We start from the raw sequence: 20,881 nt of genomic DNA on the forward strand, positions 1-20,881 counted from the left end.
TAGTTAGTTGCACTAACTATATATCGCGCACCCGCAATCCACTGCTGATGATGTCACATATTACATCATTCATGACATGGTCAGTGACATCACTGATGACATCACTGATGACATCTCAAATGACATCACTGATGACATCACTGATGACATCTCAAATGACATCACTGATGACATCATGACACACCAATACCAGTTACTACATACGCACTCACTGATTCCTACGTCTACACACACATTCACTCATTCACCCATACAATCACTCATACATACAGTCACTCATTATTACAACACTATCATATGCACTCATACACCTATGCAGACACTCACACACTGCCACTCATCCTTGAAGTTACTCACACACCTAGTCAGTCCTGTAAAGAATCAATCACACTTCCATTTCCTCATCTATACAGTTAAACACAGAACACCATACTTCAGTGACATCACTGATGACATCTCAAATGACATCACTGATGACATCTCAAATGACATCACTGATGACATCATGACACACCAATACCAGTTACTACATACGCACTCACTGATTCCTACGTCTACACACACATTCACTCATTCACCCATACAATCACTCATACATACAGTCACTCATTATTACAACACTATCATATGCACTCATACACCTAGTCAGTCCTGTGAAGAATCAATCACACTTCGATTTCCTCATCTATACAGTTAAACACAGAACACCATACTTTTCACACATATACTAACACATACTTACTCTCTTATACAATCACTGATACAAGTACACTTTGATATGCACAGTCACACACCTCCCAGCCAGCCACACACACACTCAGTCTTCCATACATCCACTCATTCTTCAATATGTAAAACATATTTAAACTTTACAAAAACACACAGACACTAGAAGATGTCATCAGTGATGTCATTTGAGATGTCATCAGTGATGTCATCAGTGATGTCATTTGAGATGTCATCAGTGATGTCATCAGTGATGTCACTGACCATGTCATGAATGATGTAATATGTGACATCATCAGCAGTGGATTGCGGGTGCGCGATATATAGTTAGTGCAACTAACTATATATGGAATTTCATTGGTTTTATGTCAATAAAATGTCCAGCTAACTATATATGGTCTCTAACCTATCGTTTTTTCAGTGAATTTTCAAGGTTTTGTAAATGCAAATTCCTAACTATATATGGTCTATAACCTATGGTTTTTTCAGTGAATATATATATATATATATATATATATATATATATGTATATATATATATATATATATATATATATATATATATGCCACACCGATCCCGGTAGGGACAGGAGGCTGTCCAACGGAGCGGTCCGTTTACGGGGTACCGGTACCCCTCAATATTCCAACACGTACCTCTTTCCTAGTCAGGACAGAGAAACGGACACCTTGGTTGAGTGCAAAAAGTTATTAGTTTAATGCTGCCACAAAACTTTTTTTTGTGGCAGCATTAAACTAATAACTTTTTGCACTCAACCAAGGTGTCCGTTTCTCTGTCCTGACTAGGAAAGAGGTACGTGTTGGAATATATATATATATATATATATATATATATATATATATATATATATATATATATATATATATATATATATATATATATATATATGTTTCTCCAAAGTGCCTGCGCACGGGAAGTCACTCGGCATTGCCTCGTAGTGAAATGCAGCCTGTCATCATCCCCCGCTCTTAATATTCTGAGTGCCGACGCGTTTCAGGATGTCAAATCCCTTCTTCTGGGCAGTAAAACAAGCTACTGACAGTCGCATGCTTCTTCATTGATTTTATTTAAATTGAAAAAAACACCTTCAGTGGGCGTGCCCACAATTGACTACTGGGACATTGAGTTCTTGCATGCGATTATAACATAATTCTTTGGTAAGGTCAGAGTCTTCGTTTTACAATTAAAGTCTTTGTTTACCTTAGTAGGTAGCAGGGTTATGATGCAGGCTTAGTTTGGCATATGAAGCGCTGCACTGTCCAATCCTGAAGGTTCAAGACTGCAGTCTCACGAGCTGGCCGTCGTGTCCCTCACCAGTTCGTGATGGTGCTCCTCCCCACGGCTAGGCTTGCCGTGTACAATCTGTTTCTCCAAAGTGCCTGCGCACGGGAAGTCACTCGGCATTGCCTCGCTGTGAAATGCAGCCTGTCATCATCCCCCGCTCTTAATATTCTGAGTGCCGATGAGGTACTGGGTTTTTAAGAACCGGCACAGAACCGGTAACCCAGCGGTGTCAGGGTACACCCAGAGACCTCGGGTTCTTCCTGATCCAGACCACAGAAACTCAGAGTCTTCTAGGTGAAGTCAAAGATTATTTTAAGAAAAGCAGAGTCATGATGACATGTACATATTTCACGTCGTGCTGCCCATAACAAATCACCTGGCAAGGCCCAACATTTCATCAGATATCGGTGGACCCCCAATAAAACAGGCACCTCCCCATCATAAAGTAAGTGAAGCAAAAGAGTAGACACAGATGTGAGCAAGATACGGCAGGTGTGCGCGCTGAAATGGTTTTATGGCTTGTTGAGCCTTGATGCTATCTTGCTCGGCCACTGGGAGGGGAACTGACCTAACGAGTTCGGCCTGGGGCAATGGTTCCAACTTGCACAGGTCATGGAAAAGTCGATTAAGGAGTATGTGTCCTTGCTGAATTGAATTCAGCTGGATTAAGGCCTATGTAAAGGGCAACACATAAATGGAAGCCAAGGGTTCAGAACGCAAATGACGATTTCGAGCTGAAATCGTCACTCGAATATGCTGAAAATATATGTACATGATGTACTCGTCATTCTCGGTCTTTTGATACCAAATTCGTCATGTTTCGACGAAGTTTTAATTCTTGAGTCCAGAACGATTACACAAACCCAGATTTTCAGAACCACAATCCCTCCTTTTGCCCTTACATAGGCAATTAATCTATCCTCATGTTAGTCAGAGTCCAGATCTATATTCCTAAAGTCATTGAGATGTTTCTGTAACATCATTCTAGTACTTAGTTCATCTCTTGACACAGGTTTCCTTACACATGATGTAACACAGAGGCCACATATTGCAGGAGCACACTGTATGCATAGACAGAACAGGAAAAGAATGGCTAAGACCATCCCAATGACCATTAGGATTTTCCATCCCCAGGCGGATATCAGTTCCCAGACCCATCCCATCAATGACCAATCTCCTTTATCCACATGAATAGATTCGGAAATCTTATGTAGTTTGGAGATGGCCCGGTACACTGTTGGAGCGTTATCAGGGATGAAGATACAGCAACTAGATTGGATCAATCTGCATACTCCACCTCGGTCTGCAAGGATGACATCTAAAGCGACCCTGTTCTGAAGGGTCATAAGCCGATCCGACTGGAGCGCAGCAGTCAGGTTACTAAGGGCACCAGTAGTTTCTATCACGGTGGACTCAACTACCCTTGTCAACTGCCTTATGTTTCTGCTGTTAGCCATGGATCCCCAGAACGGCAGAAAACCCTTTGCAAAGTCTCCAAATTCTTGACCTGCAGTGTCTTCTTCACTCAAAACACCTCTAACTATCCTTGTCCTGTGGTAGTCTGCCGCTGCTGTGTAAGTGGGAGGCAACAGGAAGGAAACAAAACATGAGCCCGAAAAGTCAGGGGGCAACCATGTATAGGCTCTATCATGGCAGATGAAATAGGTACCCTTAGCTGCTAAAAACGCAGGGGAAGTCTGAGATCCAAACATATACGTTTCAGTACAGACACTCTTCCCTAACTGAGCCCTGGGATTCGTGCCATTACCATGCAGACACAGATAACCCTGATGGGGTAAAATCCAAATCGGGGACGATCTCTTAGCTTGCTGTTTTTCACTCAGGGTAGCTCCATATCCAGTCATGTTCCATCCTATGTATAATAGTGTCTCATCTCTAGGGATAGTCTCACAAGAAATACCTTCCTTAATCAAGTTGACTATACCTTTGACTAGAGCACTTTTTCTAGGATTGTCTGTTATAGGACGTAGGGGGTAGATTTCGTGTGCATATATGAACATTGTCCTATATGCCCATACAGAACCATTGTGACTAAATGGCAGGACCAAATAGGGGATACCTTTATCCGTTGTGTGAGGCATAAGACCGCACACCCAACAGTTAGTTGTGTTCATTACAAGTTGGTGCTGGTGTAATAACTGAACAAAGGAGTTATTAACAAACTCCAATCTCCTATTTGATTCGTGGTCAGGCAGAGGGTGGAAAGAATGAGAGGAAACAGTAGGGGGAGGTATGGGTGATGCAGTGGGCGCAAATGTTACATGGAAAGAGAATAAAACATAACTTATCAAAAAGATAATTACGCTGAATAGCATAAAAATACACAATATTATAAAACTTTTCTTTGTCATCGTGGTACACAGTCTGTGCTTAAAGTTCATTTGTTTGGCAGGTCTCTCCACATCGGGAAACTCCATCCTCTCTAAAGTGCTGCCCGCGGTGGGAGGTTGCCTCTGCTAAGGGATGCTTCCGTCAGTCTAGGGCAACTCCCTTGGACCAACCAGAACTACCGACCTAACATCGTTAGCTGCACCCCAAAGACTTTAATCAACCGCGGCCCTAGTAGCGGAACCCGGATGGCGGTTCGAAAAACAAAAAATGAGCAAGTTTCTTAGATGGGAGAGCTGCACTTTCAAAAATAGTACTTGGGGGAAAAGAAAATATCTTTTTATCTGTCCATGGATCTTAGTCTCAAATTGCAAAAGAAATGATTTTATTAGTTCGTTTTCCTAGGTCTCAAATTATACCGTCGATTCCCAGGTATTGTCTGATCCGGGAACAAAAGGTCAGGCTCTGTAATGTTCACTCGCTTGGATGGTGGCACAGCCTTGTGCAAAATGTTTTCGTTTTCTTGTTCAGAGTCAGTTTCTTTTATATGCGAATCATTAAAAGGGACAGTATTTGGTACGGCATCAGGTTCTGGGTCAGCGACACCCTCCTGGACCCACTGGTCATAGGGCAGAGGTAAGGGTACCCTTTTACAGTGGACCCCGTGGATCCAGGCCTTTTTCCCTTCCACTCGAACTGCCGATCTGGTAGAGAGAAGGACGAGGTATGGTCCCGTCCACCTGGGCTGGTCGTTTTTAGTCCTTTGGAAATTCTTTATCAACACCCAGGATCCAGGGTTTATGGGGTGTCCTGGAGTATCAGAGGCCGGAGGCAGGGAGTCATGTACCTGTTGATGCAAAACACGCAATTTAGCCGTCAATTCATACAGGTAATCAAGCAAAATAGGGTGTTCTAGCTCGCTGAACTTCGTGGGCCTAGGCACTCCCCATATGTAGGCTGGCCGGCCAAAGACAATCTCATAAGGGCTGAGTTTCACTTGCGAATGCACAGTCATTCTGGTGGATAGGAGTGCTAAGGGTAGAGCGTCAGGCCATTTAAGACCTGTGCTCGCTTGGATCTTGGCCAATTTAAGTTTAAGCGTGCCATTGTAACATTCCACTAATCCAGCTGATTGGGGGTGATTTGCAGCGTGGAACTTTTGCCTAATGCCTAGCCCTTTACACACTCTCTTCATCACACGACCCACAAATTCACTTCCGTTATCAGACCAGACCATTCTAGGCATTCCAAACCTGGGGAAGTATTCTTTCACAAGGGCTTTTGCTGTGGACAAGGCAGTATTGTCTTTCAGGGGATATGCTTCTACCCATCTTGAGAAAGCACAAACAACAACGAGCACGTATTTTAAGTTGTTGCACCTCTCCATGTGTATGAAATCTAGCTGCAAAACCTCGAACGGATACGTAGGAGGTGCAAAATGACCAGCTGGAGTTGGGGTTCCCCTACCAGGATTGTGCTTCAGACATACCATGCAATTCTTGACAACATTCTCTGCACACTTGGGAATCCCTGAATTCTTCCACACTGGGGCCAACAACTCGCAAATCCCTTTCACGCTGATATAAGCCATTCCATGAGCCATTGTAACCACTGCAAGCACATATGCATCGGGTAACAACCATCTCTGATGCTCTGTCGATTCAATCCAACAACCATTTGCATCCATTCTACCTGTACTCTCTCTCCATGTGCTCAACTCTTTCTCTGTGGCCTCAGCTTGGATGGACTTCACACTCTCTATCGTGTCCTCACATATTCCCACATCACCAGTCCATTTTTCAGGGCCTGCAACATACATTCGGCTCATCACATTCTTTGCTGTCTCTTTCGCGATCATCAGCGAATGCATTTCCACGACCAATATCATCAGTCACTTTCTTGTGAGCACTACATTTCACAATCACCATTTGCAGGGGCAAGGTCAGTGATTCAAGAAGCTCATTTACCAACTGACCATGCTGAATCTTAGCTCCATGCGAAGTCAGGAACCCACGTTCTCTCCACGATCGTCCAAAACTGTGAGCCACTCCAAACGCATACTGACTATCAGTGTAGATAGTCACTTTCATTCCTTTAGACAATACGCATGCTCTCGTGAGTGCAACTAATTCTGCAGCTTGAGCTGAACCGTGTGGCACTCGTGCAGTTTCAACAACTGTTTGCAAAGTCGTGACAGCATATCCTGCAGTCACATTACCATTTGGGAGCTTGAAGCATGAACCATCCACCCATAATGTACCATCACATTCAGCAAGAGGAGTGTCAAATAAATCTACTCTCCCTTTTGTCTCTTCCTCTGTTGTGAGAAAACAATTGTGCTGTTCTGAAGCATCTGATTCCTCTGCAATTGGCAACAACGTAGCTAGATTTAAGGTACTGCACCTTTTTATGTGCACATGGCTCGCTAGCAGTGTCCATTCGTAACTGGACAATCGAGCACTAGTTAAGTGCTGTGTCTTGGTTCTATTTAACAATGTGTCTACTGCATGAGGGACCATCACGATCAGTGTATTATTCATTACTAGTCCAGCAGACTGTCGAATAGAAACAGCTGCTGCTGCTGTGGCTCTTAAACAACTTGGCAATGCTTTAGCTACCAGATCCAAGGTCGACGAAAAATAGGCGCATGGGCGCTGCCTACCTCCAAATAACTGAGTCAACACAGACAATGCACAGCCCTCCTTCTCGTGGACGTACAATGTGAAAGGCTTACTGTAGTTGGGGGTACCTAACACAGGAGCCGAACATAATGCTGTGCGCAATTCGAGAAAACTTTTCTGACACTCTTCAGACCAAGGAATGGGATTGGGTGTATTTTTACACGTTAATGCCACCAAGGGTTTGGCCAATAACTTTCTTTCTGGGGTCAGTTTCCTTCCCTCCTTCGATAAGAGGTGACCTAAGTAGGTCACTTCTTGTCGGCAATATTGCAGTTTGGAAAGTGACACCGTGTGATGCAGATCACACAGATGATGCAATAATGTCAACGTTGCCTTTTTACAAATTTTCTTAGTATCTGCAGTAATGAGCAAATCATCCACATATTGTACAAGAGTAGCACCTTTAGGTAAAATAATCGTGTCAAGCTGTGTTTTTAGAGCTTGACTGTATATTGATGGACTTTCACGGTAGCCCTGAGGAGCGCGTTTAAAGCAGAAGCTTCGACCTCCTAAACTGAAGAAAAAGATGTCCCTGCTCTCCTCAGCAATCGGGATACTGAAGAAAGCATTCTTTAGGTCAATCACCGAAAACCAAGAGGCAGAGGCTGGAATCATAGTTAATAATGTGGTAATGTCGGGGACAACTGGAAATTGTGGCACAACTATTTTATTCACCTCTCTAAGGTCAATCACGAATCTGTACACAGGTGGCTTAGAAGGGTCAGTCCGTTTTAAAACAGGCAAAACAGGACTATTGCAAACATTTCCTCGTGTTTCTTCAATCACATCCTTTCTAATCAATTCGTAAACGATAGCTAGTAAAGCTTTTTCACCTTCACTCGAGATTTTGTATTGGGGAATTCGTGGCATTTTAACGTTGGCTTTCAATGTTACAACATATGGTGGAATTTCTAAAAGACCTACATCATTAGGACCAGTGGCCCAAAGAATATCTGGGAGAAACGACAATTCTGCTGGAAGTGCATCTCTCGACAAATACATGGGAGAAATTACTTTCTTACCTAAAGTAAATTGTACTCCTGACGGAGAACAGTACAAAGTTGCATACAATCTCTTTAACAAATCTAATCTTAGCAAGTTTTCACCACAACCTGTTGTCAGAATGAGGGGTGCTTCGAATTCACAAGGACCAACAGAAAGAGACAAAGGGTCAGAAATCGGATTTCTAACTGGGGCGCCAGAAAAACCTACAGAAACGTTCATTTCGCCAGACACAGGTGCGCCAGGGAGTTTGGAGTGCATAATAGAACTCTTTGTAGCACCAGTATCCAACAGGAAAGGTTCTGACACACCTGATGTAATCACCTCAACGTAAGGTCCACTCTGATCTACTGGAACTGAAACAACTCCCTCTCTTTGTCTATGGCTGTCCTAGCAATCATTATTCTCCAAATACTCATCTTCTGTATAGTAATCATCAACGTAGTATTGAGCTGTCCTGTCAGATACGTTATTTTGCTGATCAAACCTGTTTATAGAATTTTGTGGTGGAAGGGGACGTGTGTTCTGAGGGGCGTTTCCACGCCCTCTACCTCTAGGTGCTTGCTGACTGCCACGACCTTTCACACCAGAAACTCCATTTGCACGTTGTAATAGAATAGGACAATTATACTTGAAATGACCCTCTTGTCTGCAATATGAACACTGGTTGGGGCCTACAGGTGCACGGGGTTGAGTATACTCGACTCTTTGCGAGTTCCTCTGATATTGTTGAGGCTGCTGGAAATTATTTTGGTAGTGATTCTGACCATTATTATTTTGATTACCACTACCACGTGGCGGATATGCTTGCTGTAGCAAAACCTTCGTTTTTAGTTCTTTAGTTTTCTTTTCTACTCTATCTTTCTCATCCTTGTCTCTATTTTCGTAATATTGTGCAGTAGCCAATATCTGCGCTGAAGATGAGACTGCCCAAGAACTTTCTGAATCCTTAAATTTTTTACACAATTCTGGAAGCAGATTGTGCACGAATTTATCGACAAACAATCTCTGACCACATTCTGTGGTCATATCTTGACCGCTGTGGTCAACGAATGTTTCTTCAAATCTGGTGAAGAAATCTGAGACTGTTTCTTCTTTCTTCTGCTTGCATGCAGACAACTTATCCCAATTTACACGTATTGCAGGCATTATCGTTTTCATGTAATCTACTATTTTACCAGGGAGTTCTGCTATCAAAGGCTCAGGCTTGGCACCACCAACTTGTCGTGCATCTGCAGCAGTAATATTAGCCCATGAGTCACCTAATTCCTGATCATGATCTATATGACGAATTTTACCCCATAAAGGCTGTGGAACAACATTCCCAAATAGCATATCAATATCGGCTAAATTCATTATACATGACCCAGCAGTTTGCGACAACTCTTTGTAATACCCTGCAGGATTTTTACGCGGATCAGGTAAAGTGCTAAAACTTCAGCACGCTTCCATGGGACATGTACCCATACACGCTGAAAGTGTGGCAGAATAGGTGGGACAGCAGTCGTGTCACCCTCTCTCCATTGTGGGGGAACTTCTCTCATAGGGTATTGTCGCGCCTTTTCCCTACTAGATGTACTAGGTTCAGATGGTGACCCAGAACTGCTCCCCTTACTCCGATATGATCACAACATTTCAACTGCTTTTTCCACATCTGGACCTACAATCATACCCTCTCCGAACTTAAACCGTACACGACACATCTCTTGCGGGATGCATTCCAGATCCTTGTCTTCCAAATCCTCGCAAAGAAAAACACACATCTGTTCGAAAACATATCTCTGTGTCGCTGCTTCCCATTGATGGAAGACTTCCATGACAGACTCTACATCATACTTCACGGTGTCCATAACCCATTTCCGTGCTAAATGATTCAATGAGTCTCTCTCTTGACAGTCAGGCAGTCGACTTCGCAACTGTCTACGTTCCATTTTAGGGGTCGTAGTAGGCGACCCAAAAAGAGGTAAAAGAAGGTTAGTAACAGTGCTGGCCATTTTCTGCCGAATGGAAGGTGAAACTGAAGGAAGAACGGATGGAAAAATGGGGTGAGACAAGGCAGGAGCAGAGACAATATCAGAGGAGGCATCAGGAAAAATAGAAGGAGTACTAGGCAAAATCGTAGAGGGAGCATTAGGAGAAGTAGAAAGTACAGTAGGCAAAATTGTGGAAAGCACAGGTAAAACAGGTGTGATTGGTGGGCCTTGAGGAGGCTGCACCATAGGGACAGGAGCCAGCTGGAGAACAGCTGGTGAGTGCTGAATAGGAGGAATAGGAGGCACAGGTTGCACAACTAAAGGTTGCGGGGGTGCCGTGGCATTTTGCGCATAGGGGGTGGCGAACTTAATAAATGCGACATTAATGGATCTTTTTCACGTTCTTTTGCTGCCTCTTGCTGAAGAGACGGCAAGACTGGATAGCATTTGTCTACTGCCATTTTACGTTGCCTGTGCAACTGCTCACTCATCTGCTCTTCTTCATTGTCTTTAAACTGTATAGCAGCTTGCATTACTGAGAGTCCCTCTTCTCTCTTATTTTTCTTAGCTAATTTGATTTCTTTTTGTTTGGCTTCTTTACGCCATAAGCGGAAAGAGTCAAACATCGCCGGCCGGGCTTTCTTTTTAAAAAGAGTTTAACTTCAAGGTTATATAGGATTTCGGTATCAAAGCTACCATATTGGGGCCATTTTAAAACACCATCTTTCCTGGTGTATTTAATCCATACTTCGTTGTAGGTGATGGGGCCTACCCCATGTTTCACATATAGCTCGTAAGTCGGAGTTCCAACTGGAGGAACCGGACATGAGTCCTCCAATCGGGAGTCCCTATTATTATAACCAAGACAAAACAAATTTCCAAGTCTAAGACTAGGCATCTTCGCTCTCTAGTCAAACTTCAAAGGATTATCGATTACGATATTTCTCGTGAATACACGAGTCCTTCGGTTTTGGTGCTTGCAAGTACCAACAAATTATCCCAAAGGATACCCAAGACTAAGACCAACTAAGGACTGGGATACGCTCCACTTATACTTAACTGAAATATCGATGACGTCACCAGAAGACTCGTCTTAGTGTTTCGCTCTACCAAACTTCAAGGGTCCAAATCAGGGCGATAGCCAGGGCAGCAGTCCTTGTAGCCGTCGGGAAGCGGGGAACCTCGCAGCAAAGACCTTCGGACCACGTCGACATGCAGGGGTCGATGAGGTGGTTGGCCGTCCTCTGGATTTTTCACACGAAGCTCCTCACAATGCTCTGGCTGACTGGTACCACTGGAATCGCCCCAAACGTTGGGCGCCAGCTGAGGTACTGGGTTTTTAAGAACCGGCACAGAACCGGTAACCCAGCGGTGTCAGGGTACACCCAGAGACCTCGGGTTCTTCCTGATCCAGACCACAGAAACTCAGAGTCTTCTAGGTGAAGTCAAAGATTATTTTATTGGCTGCAACCAAGGTAACAAGTGTCCTAGAAGTACAACACGGGGATGTATACTCTCAGGAGACTGCTCGCATTTACAAAGTCAGGCTTCTCTCTTTATACAGAATATTCAGCTTCAGGCAAACATTCTTCGAATTTGTAGTTTGTCATTTACAGTTATTGGTTTACAAAAGAAAAGCAGAGTCATGATGACATGTACATATTTCACGTCGTGCTGCCCATAACAAATCACCTGGCAAGGCCCAACATTTCATCAGATATCGGTGGACCCCCAATAAAACAGGCACCTCCCCATCATAAAGTAAGTGAAGCAAAAGAGTAGAGACAGATGTGAGCAAGATACGGCAGGTGTGCGCGCTGAAATGGTTTTATGGCTTGTTGAGCCTTGATGCTATCTTGCTCGGCCACTGGGAGGGAACTGACCTAACGAGTTCGGCCTGGGGCAATGGTTCCAACTTGCACAGGTCATGGAAAAGTCGATTAAGGAGTATGTGTCCTTGCTGAATTGAATTCAGCTGGATTAAGGCCTATGTAAAGGGCAACACATAAATGGAAGCCAAGGGTTCAGAACGCAAATGACGATTTCGAGGTGAAATCGTCACTCGAATATGCTGAAAATATATGTACATGATGTACTCGTCATTCTCGGTCTTTTGATACCAAATTCGTCATGTTTCGACGAAGTTTTAATTCTTGAGTCCAGAACGATTACACAAATCCAGATTTTCAGAACCACACCGACGCGTTTCAGGATGTCAAATCCCTTCTTCTGGGCAGTAAAACAAGCTACTGACAGTCGCATGCTTCTTCATTGATTTTATTTAAATTGAAAAAAACACCTTCAGTGGGCGTGCCCACAATTGACTTCTGGGACATTGAGTTCTTGCATGCGATTATGACATCATTCTTTGGTAAGGTCAGAGTCTTCGTTTTACAATTAAAGTCTTTGTTTACCTTAGTAGGTAGCAGGGTTATGATGCAGGCTTAGTTTGGCATATGAAGCGCTGCACTGTCCAATCCTGAAGGTTCAAGACTGCAGTCTCACGAGCTGGCCGTCGTGTCCCTCACCAGTTCGTGATGGTGCTCCTCCCCACGGCTAGGCTTGCCGTGTACAATCTGTTTCTCCAAAGTGCCTGCGCACGGGAAGTCACTCGGCATTGCCTCGCTGTGAAATGCAGCCTGTCATCATCCCCCGCTCTTAATATTCTGAGTGCCGACGCGTTTCAGGATGTCAAATCCCTTCTTCTGGGCAGTAAAACAAGCTACTGACAGTCGCATGCTTCTTCATTGATTGTATTTAAATTGAAAAAAACGCCTTCAGTGGGCGTGCCCACAATTGACTTCTGGAACATTGAGTTCTTGCATGCGATTATATCATCATTCTTTGGTAAGGTCAGAGTCTTCGTTTTACAATTAAAGTCTTTGTTTACCTTAGTAGGTAGCAGGGTTATGATGCAGGCTTAGTTTGGCATATATATATATATATATATATATATATATATATATATATATATATATATATATCCAACAAGAGTTGCCTGGAAAAAGGAGAGAGGACCACACACAGGTAAATTGTCTTTGTCGCACTTTTAATTGAGAGAATGTACTCAAAGCAACATATTGCTGTTGCTCAAATAATGTCCATGTCCCGACGCGTTTCGTGTCCAAGCACTTCATCTGGGGACTTAAGACTGACATACGAAGGAGCAGGCAGCGTTCCGGCACCACTATTCAATTCGCTATTTCCCGCCCAACAGGGTGTGTCCCCACTCGTAGCTTTCTGGGATATGTAGTGCAGGATATTCCTTCAGTGAGTCGCCTGCTAACTTCTCTGTATTTCTTTAAAATTATTCCCAAGTGGGTTGGCACAGCAATTCTGAGTCCAGGAGTGCCGCTTTGCATCTTTCAATTCGCATTTGCCTGTCCCATTGCTGACTCGTTGAAATATGCAAAGCGGCACTCCTGGACTCAGAATTGCTGTGCCAACCCACTTGGGAATAATTTTAAAGAAATACAGAGAAGTTAGCAGGCGACTCACTGAAGGAATATCCGTGCACTACATATCCCAGAAAGCTACGAGTGGGGTCACACCCTGTTGGGCGGGAAATATCGAATTGAATAGTGGTGCCGGAATGCTGCTTGCTCCTTCGTATGTCAGTCTTAAGTCCCCAGATGGGACGTGGACATTATTTGAGCAACAGCAATATGATGCTTTGAGTGCATTCTCTCAATTAAAAGTGCGACAAAGACAATTTATCTGTGTGTGGTCCTCTCTCCTTTTTCCAGGCAACGCTTGTTGGATTGTGTGCAGCTGTGCCTGAGCCGCGAGTGTGACCCCACTGTGCGATATATACTCAGGCAGTGGATGTAACAAACACAACCAAATCCAAATCTATAATTAACCTGAGTACCACAGTACTAACTAAAGCGGAGGAACAACTCCTTAGTTTGGGCTTAAGTTTCTGCCCGGAATCCAACTTTTGTTACACAAGAACAAGGGCTGACATATACCAGTATATACGGAAGTTGAAATTGAAGAAACAGTTTCAGCATAAATCTTCAAATGTAATTACTGAACCACCAAAATCAAGAATGGGCAATGAAGAACTAACAGTGCGGGATATTGGCCTTTTTCATGATTTGTGCCAATTGGGAAGTGAGGACAGTATGGGGACACAGGAAAGAGTTGCATTAAGTGGCCAAATGAAACCCACTACCCCATTTAAACCCAAGTCAAAATACATCCCCCTGGCAGCCCTTGATGGATTAGATGCCTTTAGTGAAGCAGTGGTGATACAAATAAAAAAACTGGCCCACGTGAATAACAAGAGGGAGAAAAAATATACAAGGCAAGAAAGAAAATTAAATCAGTTGGTGAACAAGCTACATGCGGCAGAACTGGTGATCCGCAATTTGGACAAGGGCGGGAATATCGTCCTATGGCCGATCAAAGACTATCTTCAAGAAGCTTATAGCCAGCTGGATGACATCCAGTGCTACAGAAGAAGCAATCCACAAAAATACAGGTTGATGCAGGAAAATCTGTGTAAAAACTTGGTGGCCTGGAAGGGGCTAGGTATGTTAAGTGGGGATGAGTTCAAATACATCAAAAAGGATCACCCACTAACACCGTATATATATTTCATACCAAAGGTACATAAACATCTTACCAAACCGCCAGGAAGACCAATAATTGCGGCATGTGGTGGACCCCTAGAAAATTTATCGAGATATATAGACTATTTCTTACAGGCTCACATGAAATCTCTGAACTCGTATGTCCAAGACACTAGTGATTTCCTGCGAAGAGATTGAGTGGAAATCAGACTTTCTTCTAGTAACACTGGATGTGAGTTCCTTGTATACCTGCATTAAACATATGGACGCCTACGGGCATGTGAATATTATCTAAGCAGCAGGCCAATGGAACTAACCCACCATACTAAAATGCTTCTTGAAATGCTTTCTTTCTGCCTAGAGACTAATTTCTTCATGTTTAATGGTCAATTGTTCCAACAAATCCAGGGTGTAGCCATGGGGGCCAGTTTCTCCCCAAGCTATGCCTGCCTCTCTATGGGGTGGTGGGAGGAACTGGTCCTCAGGCGCAAATATATGCATTATTGTACATCCAATATAATAACATGGCTTCGTTTTATTGATGACCTTTTTATAGTGTGGCATGGAACTGAGGAAAGTGTTTTAAAATGTATACAGGAAATCAATATGAATGAACTTAATCTGAATTTTACTTCAAGTATCAGTAAGGAATCGGTGACATTTTTAGATGTGCAGGTTTTTTTTAGCTAATAATGTTCTTAGTACTACCCTTTTTAGAAAAGCAATGGCGGGTAATACTCTTTTACATGCAGCAAATGCCCATCCACAGCACCTGATAAAGTCAATCCCATACGGTGAGATGCTCCGCATCCGCCGTATATGTAGCAATGATGAGGATATGAAGGTGAAGCAAAATGAAAGCCTGTCTAGATTTGTGGATAGAGGTTATGGTACTAGATTAGTAGAGACCGCCATCAGAAAGTCACGAGAAAGAGCTAGAAGCGATCTGCTAAAATATAGCCCAAAAGTGAGTCAAACCCAGAGTGTAGATACTAACCCAGTTCGGTTAGTACTGACATACTCTAAACAAGAAAAAGAGTTGCGGAGTATAGTCAGACGAAACTGGCATTTTGTACAGGATGATCCAACTATTGGGGAATTGATGCCCGCCAATCTGTCAATAACATTTCGTAAAGGAATGAGTCTGGGGACAATTCTAACCAAGAAGAGTCAGGAATGCCTCGGTAAAGAACCCTGGAGACCCATCAGCAAAGGGTTCTATAAATGCTTTACATGTAAGGCATGTCAGTATGGTGTAAACACCAAAAAATATACTACAGTCATTCCAAAGACAACGAGGGAGATTAAACATCTGACTTGTAAAACAGAATACTGTGTATACATCCTGGAATATGATTGCCGGTTAAAATATGTGGGCAGCTCTAAGCTGCCGGTCCATAAAAGAATCCTGCAGCACATACGTGCGATAATCAATAAGGAACAAAGCTACCCAGTTGCGAGGCATTTTGAGGCATGTCACAACAGTAAGCCTCAATGCTTAAAATACTACGCAATTGGATCTATCCCGGTAACAAAACGAGGCGGGGATAGGGAGGCCCACATGCGCAAAACTGAAACTAACTACATTCTGGAATTCGACTCTAGGTGGCCTGGGGATTGAATACTACGGAAGACCTTCACACATACTTGTAAACGATCATTAAGTAAAGATATATGTGAGGTCTTCAGTAGAAATATAGGGTGTTAAGTTAAACAATACAAACATTTAATATAGAATATGGTATAATAGGTAGAATTGGAATATCAACTTGCTAGATTTGCACAAATTTTGTACTAACAATATTTAATTCTTTTAAACCATTATAGTTTTTAGATATAGTACATGTGTGGAAAATTTATTAGCAGTGGCCCACAATAAACTCTGGCTGTTTTTTTAGATATCAGGGTAGGTTTTATCCGGGTGTCTATTAGATAGATGGTTTTAATTGTGTCACCGATATCCTTCCTTTTTTACCAATGTATTGTGTGTATTAATGTGTTTTAACGTAACTACAACCCCGTCATTCAAGGTTTTATATTTTAGCAACAGACTAAATATACTGCCAATTAACTGAAGTACTGTATAAATTATTTTGAACATGATCCTCAAAAGAACACCAAATTTATGAATTTTCTTTCTCCCCTCCGAATATATCCTATATTACTCTAAACCATGAATTTAACTTATATTATTATGAATTGATGATTGATAAGTTTCTGTGGTTTGAATAATTTTGCAAGCATGAGTCACTTTAGCAGATCTGCACTTTTGCACGAGGGTACCTTAGCAGTATCATAGGAGGGGATCCTCCTATGTAAGTTAGACAATTATGTGTTAAACGTAACAAGTGTACTTATATACTGCTGAGAATGACTCGTCAATAATGTTTAATGACTCGATGTATACTTTCAAAGTTAACTTCTATGAATTCTCATTCCTTATTATATTTTAGGATTTTTTCAAAGTTTTTTTTTTTAATTATGATTTATAGTTTGTGCACAATAGGGTGAGCACGTGTTATAATTAATAGACATGGCAAATGGTTACTGTTTTTGTGAATGATGACTTGGATTATGGAATAAGCATTCATGCTATTAGTTGTAAATAGATGTTTGTCATAAACCTGTGTCAGAAACATAAGACATTCACAATTCAAGCAGGTGATTAACTGTCTTTCCAATGTATACGTATTTATACGGTGATAAATAAGACAACATACCTGTGATTTACAGGTAGTATTTCTTTTAGTTTCATTTGCGCATGTGATGCATTTGCACTTTAAATGGGGCTGAGTAAATGGCATTGTCATGTGATCAAGGCCACAGGGACGGCCGAAACGCGTCATGACTAGCTGTTGGGGTTAAATAAATTATATGCTACGAAAGAAGTGGTCCATGCCTTGTTTTTCACCTAATAGGTGGAGCGCCGCGAGGTATTGCGTGTATATATATATATATATATATATATATATATATATATATATATATATATATATATATATATATATATATATATATACCCAAAGCCTGTTAGCAACTTGCTGCCCCTTTGATTACTTTCAGGAAAGCCAGATCGCTAAGGGATACCTTGGTACAAAGCCACTTACACACAGAAGTTAAAACTAAAGGAACCCTAAGGGAGCTTAAGGGTTTCTTTCCTTGCAGAAAATGCAAGGCTTGTGTAGGTAGTAGGAAAACACTGTCATTTTTGGTGACTGGTCTTGTTAAACCTAAATTGATAAATACGTTTCTCACATGTAACACTAGTTATATGGTATATTACCTGCAGTGCCCATGTGGCTTGCGCTACATTGGCAGCACTATCCATCCGGTTAAAAAAAGAATTCTGGAACATCTCAAACCCAACACCCACAGAGAACACCAACCACCCCTCCCAAGAACTCTGTGACACTCTCTCAGACTACTTCCACAGCAAGATCACCAAAGTCTACAAAAATTTCAACATTCAACGAATCACCCTCAAACCCGATGACATCTACCAACCAGTGAATATCAGCCAAACCATCACCACCTGGTCTCTGATCGCCACCCTGACCACCTCAGCCGCCATGCCTTCTATCCACTTCAGGGTGCCCACCAACCACTGTGCCCACTAACTCCTGCTCCCACCACTTTTACAACCTCTAAACAAACCCAGTCAGCACGCACCTACCCAACATCAGGCCTCAAGTGGATCACCTCTTTCCTTACAGGCAGGACGCACACATAGCATCTGAATGACTCATTTCACCTCCACCCCCAACAAAGACATCATATGCAGCATACCACATGGATCATCCCTCAGTGCCATCCTGTTCAACATCTACATGACTCCCTCGCAGATGTCTTCAGATCACAATTACTCAACATAATCTCTACAGACGACACTCAGCTGATCTTCTCACTCACCAAGGATGCCTCCAATGCCAAAAGCAACTTCTGCAACACCATGACCAACGTAGCCAAATAGATGAAAGACAGTTGCCTCCAACTCAACTCCAACAAAACTGAAGTACTGGTCTTCGGTAAGAACACCTCCGTATGGGACCAGAGCTGGTGGCATGCGGAACTCAAACCTCCACCCACACTGACCGACCATGCACACAATCTCGGCATTGTCCTCGACAGGCAACTGACCATGAAATGACAAGTCAACACAGATGCCTCCTCCTGCTTCCACTCACTTTGAATGCTACATAGAATCTTAAGATGGATCCCAACCAATATCACTCAGGCCCTCACCACCAGCTGCCTCAACTACAGCAAAGCCCTTTACGCCTGCATTTCTACCCAGCTTCTCAGAAGACTCCAGATCACACCAAACTCCACAGCCAGATTCATCCTGGACGTCCCCAAATAAACCCACATCGCTGCCCACCTGAGAGACCTCCTCTAGCTCCCCAACCAAGAAGAGATGCCAGTTCAAGATCTTCACAAATGCCAGCAAAGCCCTCCACGAACTAGGACCTGCCTACATCAACCATAGACAGAACTCCACCAACCCTCTAGACACCAGTGCTTCTCTTCGCTTTCCCTCACACACATATTTATTTGCTTTCTTTATTTTAAAGGTTTTATATAGCGCTGGATAAACCCAGAGGTATCAGAGCGCTTTACATGAGCATCAGATCATAGTTACAGGTTAAATCGTTACGCAGGTTACACAGTTATTGGAGCATGGCAACATAGTTACTTGTAAGGTCGAGATAAACAATAAGCACAAATACGTAAGGGGAAAAGCAGGCAAGGGGAAAGATTCAAGGGAGGGGGTAGGAGCTGGGGAAGAAGGCACATAATGAAGGCGGGAAAGAGGAGGGGAGGGTGAACAGGGCGGGACTGGCTGTAGCGGGCACCGGGCAATCCCCCGGTGCGCTGCACCGCTGGGGGGGCCGGTTTGGGGCCCCTGGGGGCCATTTTTGTTACAGGGACATTTCTGCAACATAGAGGCAAAATCGGCCCTGTAACAAAATCGACAAAAACCGGCCCTGGCAAAGAGCTCGGCGGCACCCACAACCCCCGCGGGGAGGGGGTGACTGTCCAAGCACTTTGCCAGGGCCGGTTTTGGTTCCTAGTCTGGCCCTGAGGGGGAAGGACACCGCATGGAAAGAGGAGGGGTATGGCGACGGGGACATAAACCGGTAGACGAGTCAAAGCAACGTCCAAAGTCCAGTAAGCTGTGATCCCAGGGGAAGTGGTATCACTTCCCTATCTCTAATGCGGGAGGCTCCTTTTACGCAGTGGACTCCCTCAGAGGGGTCTCTGAGACTCCAAGGCCTACATACTGGATCCTTCCCCAAAAAGGGGAGAGGGAATGCTTTTGCAAGGGGTGCCATACAATACCTCAGCTGTGAGTGGCTCCCTTGGCGCAGTGGACTCTCTCAGTGGGTTCGCTGAGACTCCAGAGTATACATATTGGATCTTTCTCCAACAAGGGGAGAAGGAGTGCTTAGTCAAAGGGCACAAAGGACAGGGGGCTAGGCAGAGAAGCAGGCAAGGTGAGAAATTCAGGGGAGAGGGGAATAGGAGCTAGGGAAGTAGACAAAGAGAGAAAGAGTACTAAATGGGAACATATTTAATTAATGAGTTATTATATAGCGCTGGCTAGACCCGAATGAATCAGAGCGCTTACATGAGGAACAATAATTTTGCAATTTCAGTTAAAAGTTACATAAGTATCAAGAAAAGCATTTAAAGAACATAGGGGACAAGGTGAATGGAGCAAGGAAGAATAAGGGGATAGGGTAAAGGGGTAGGAGGAAGATAGGATATAGAGATGAGGAGAAAATCTGCCCAAGGTCCAGCTGGGTAGGTGACGGTAGGGGGGGAAGTCCACAACCCATCTCCTCTTTAGCTATATGGTAGCTCCACCGGGCATCAGCCAAATCGCTTGGTCTCCACAGTCTGGGGTAAGTTCCGCAGGTCCCAAGTCCTGATGTGTAAGCAGGTTAGGGGATAGGTTGAAGCTTTGGTCCATGTCCAATTGTTGTCCCAGGGAAGTAAAACAACGTGGAGGGGACCACTATGGCAGCCATCTTGGGGTCAGGCTGGGGACTGTACTGTACACTGGTGGCCATCCTAAGGTCAGACATTTGGCAGTTAAAGTCAATATCCAGGACAGCGGCCGCCAGTGAATAACAAATCCAGCATGGGAACAGGCCTCCCAAGGACCTGTCAGGACAACAACTTGCCCCTCACCCATCACAGCCGCAGTGGTGGCCTCTCCTTCTCCTACATCTCTGCCAAGATCTGGAATGACCTCCCCCTCCAGCTT

The 20,881-nt window shown here is 43.5% G+C and overlaps 1 protein-coding gene across 11 annotated transcripts in view; it reads left to right on the plus strand.

The window, feature by feature from the left end:
- The window catches only part of MLIP (muscular LMNA interacting protein), a 1,868,253-nt gene that overhangs the window by 723,407 nt on the left and 1,123,965 nt on the right, over positions 1 to 20,881 (plus strand). The gene's annotated exons all lie outside the window — the stretch shown is intronic.

This window comes from Lissotriton helveticus, chromosome 6 (genome assembly GCF_964261635.1).
Source record: "Lissotriton helveticus chromosome 6, aLisHel1.1, whole genome shotgun sequence".
In the NCBI taxonomy this organism is placed as follows: Eukaryota; Metazoa; Chordata; class Amphibia; order Caudata; family Salamandridae; genus Lissotriton; species Lissotriton helveticus.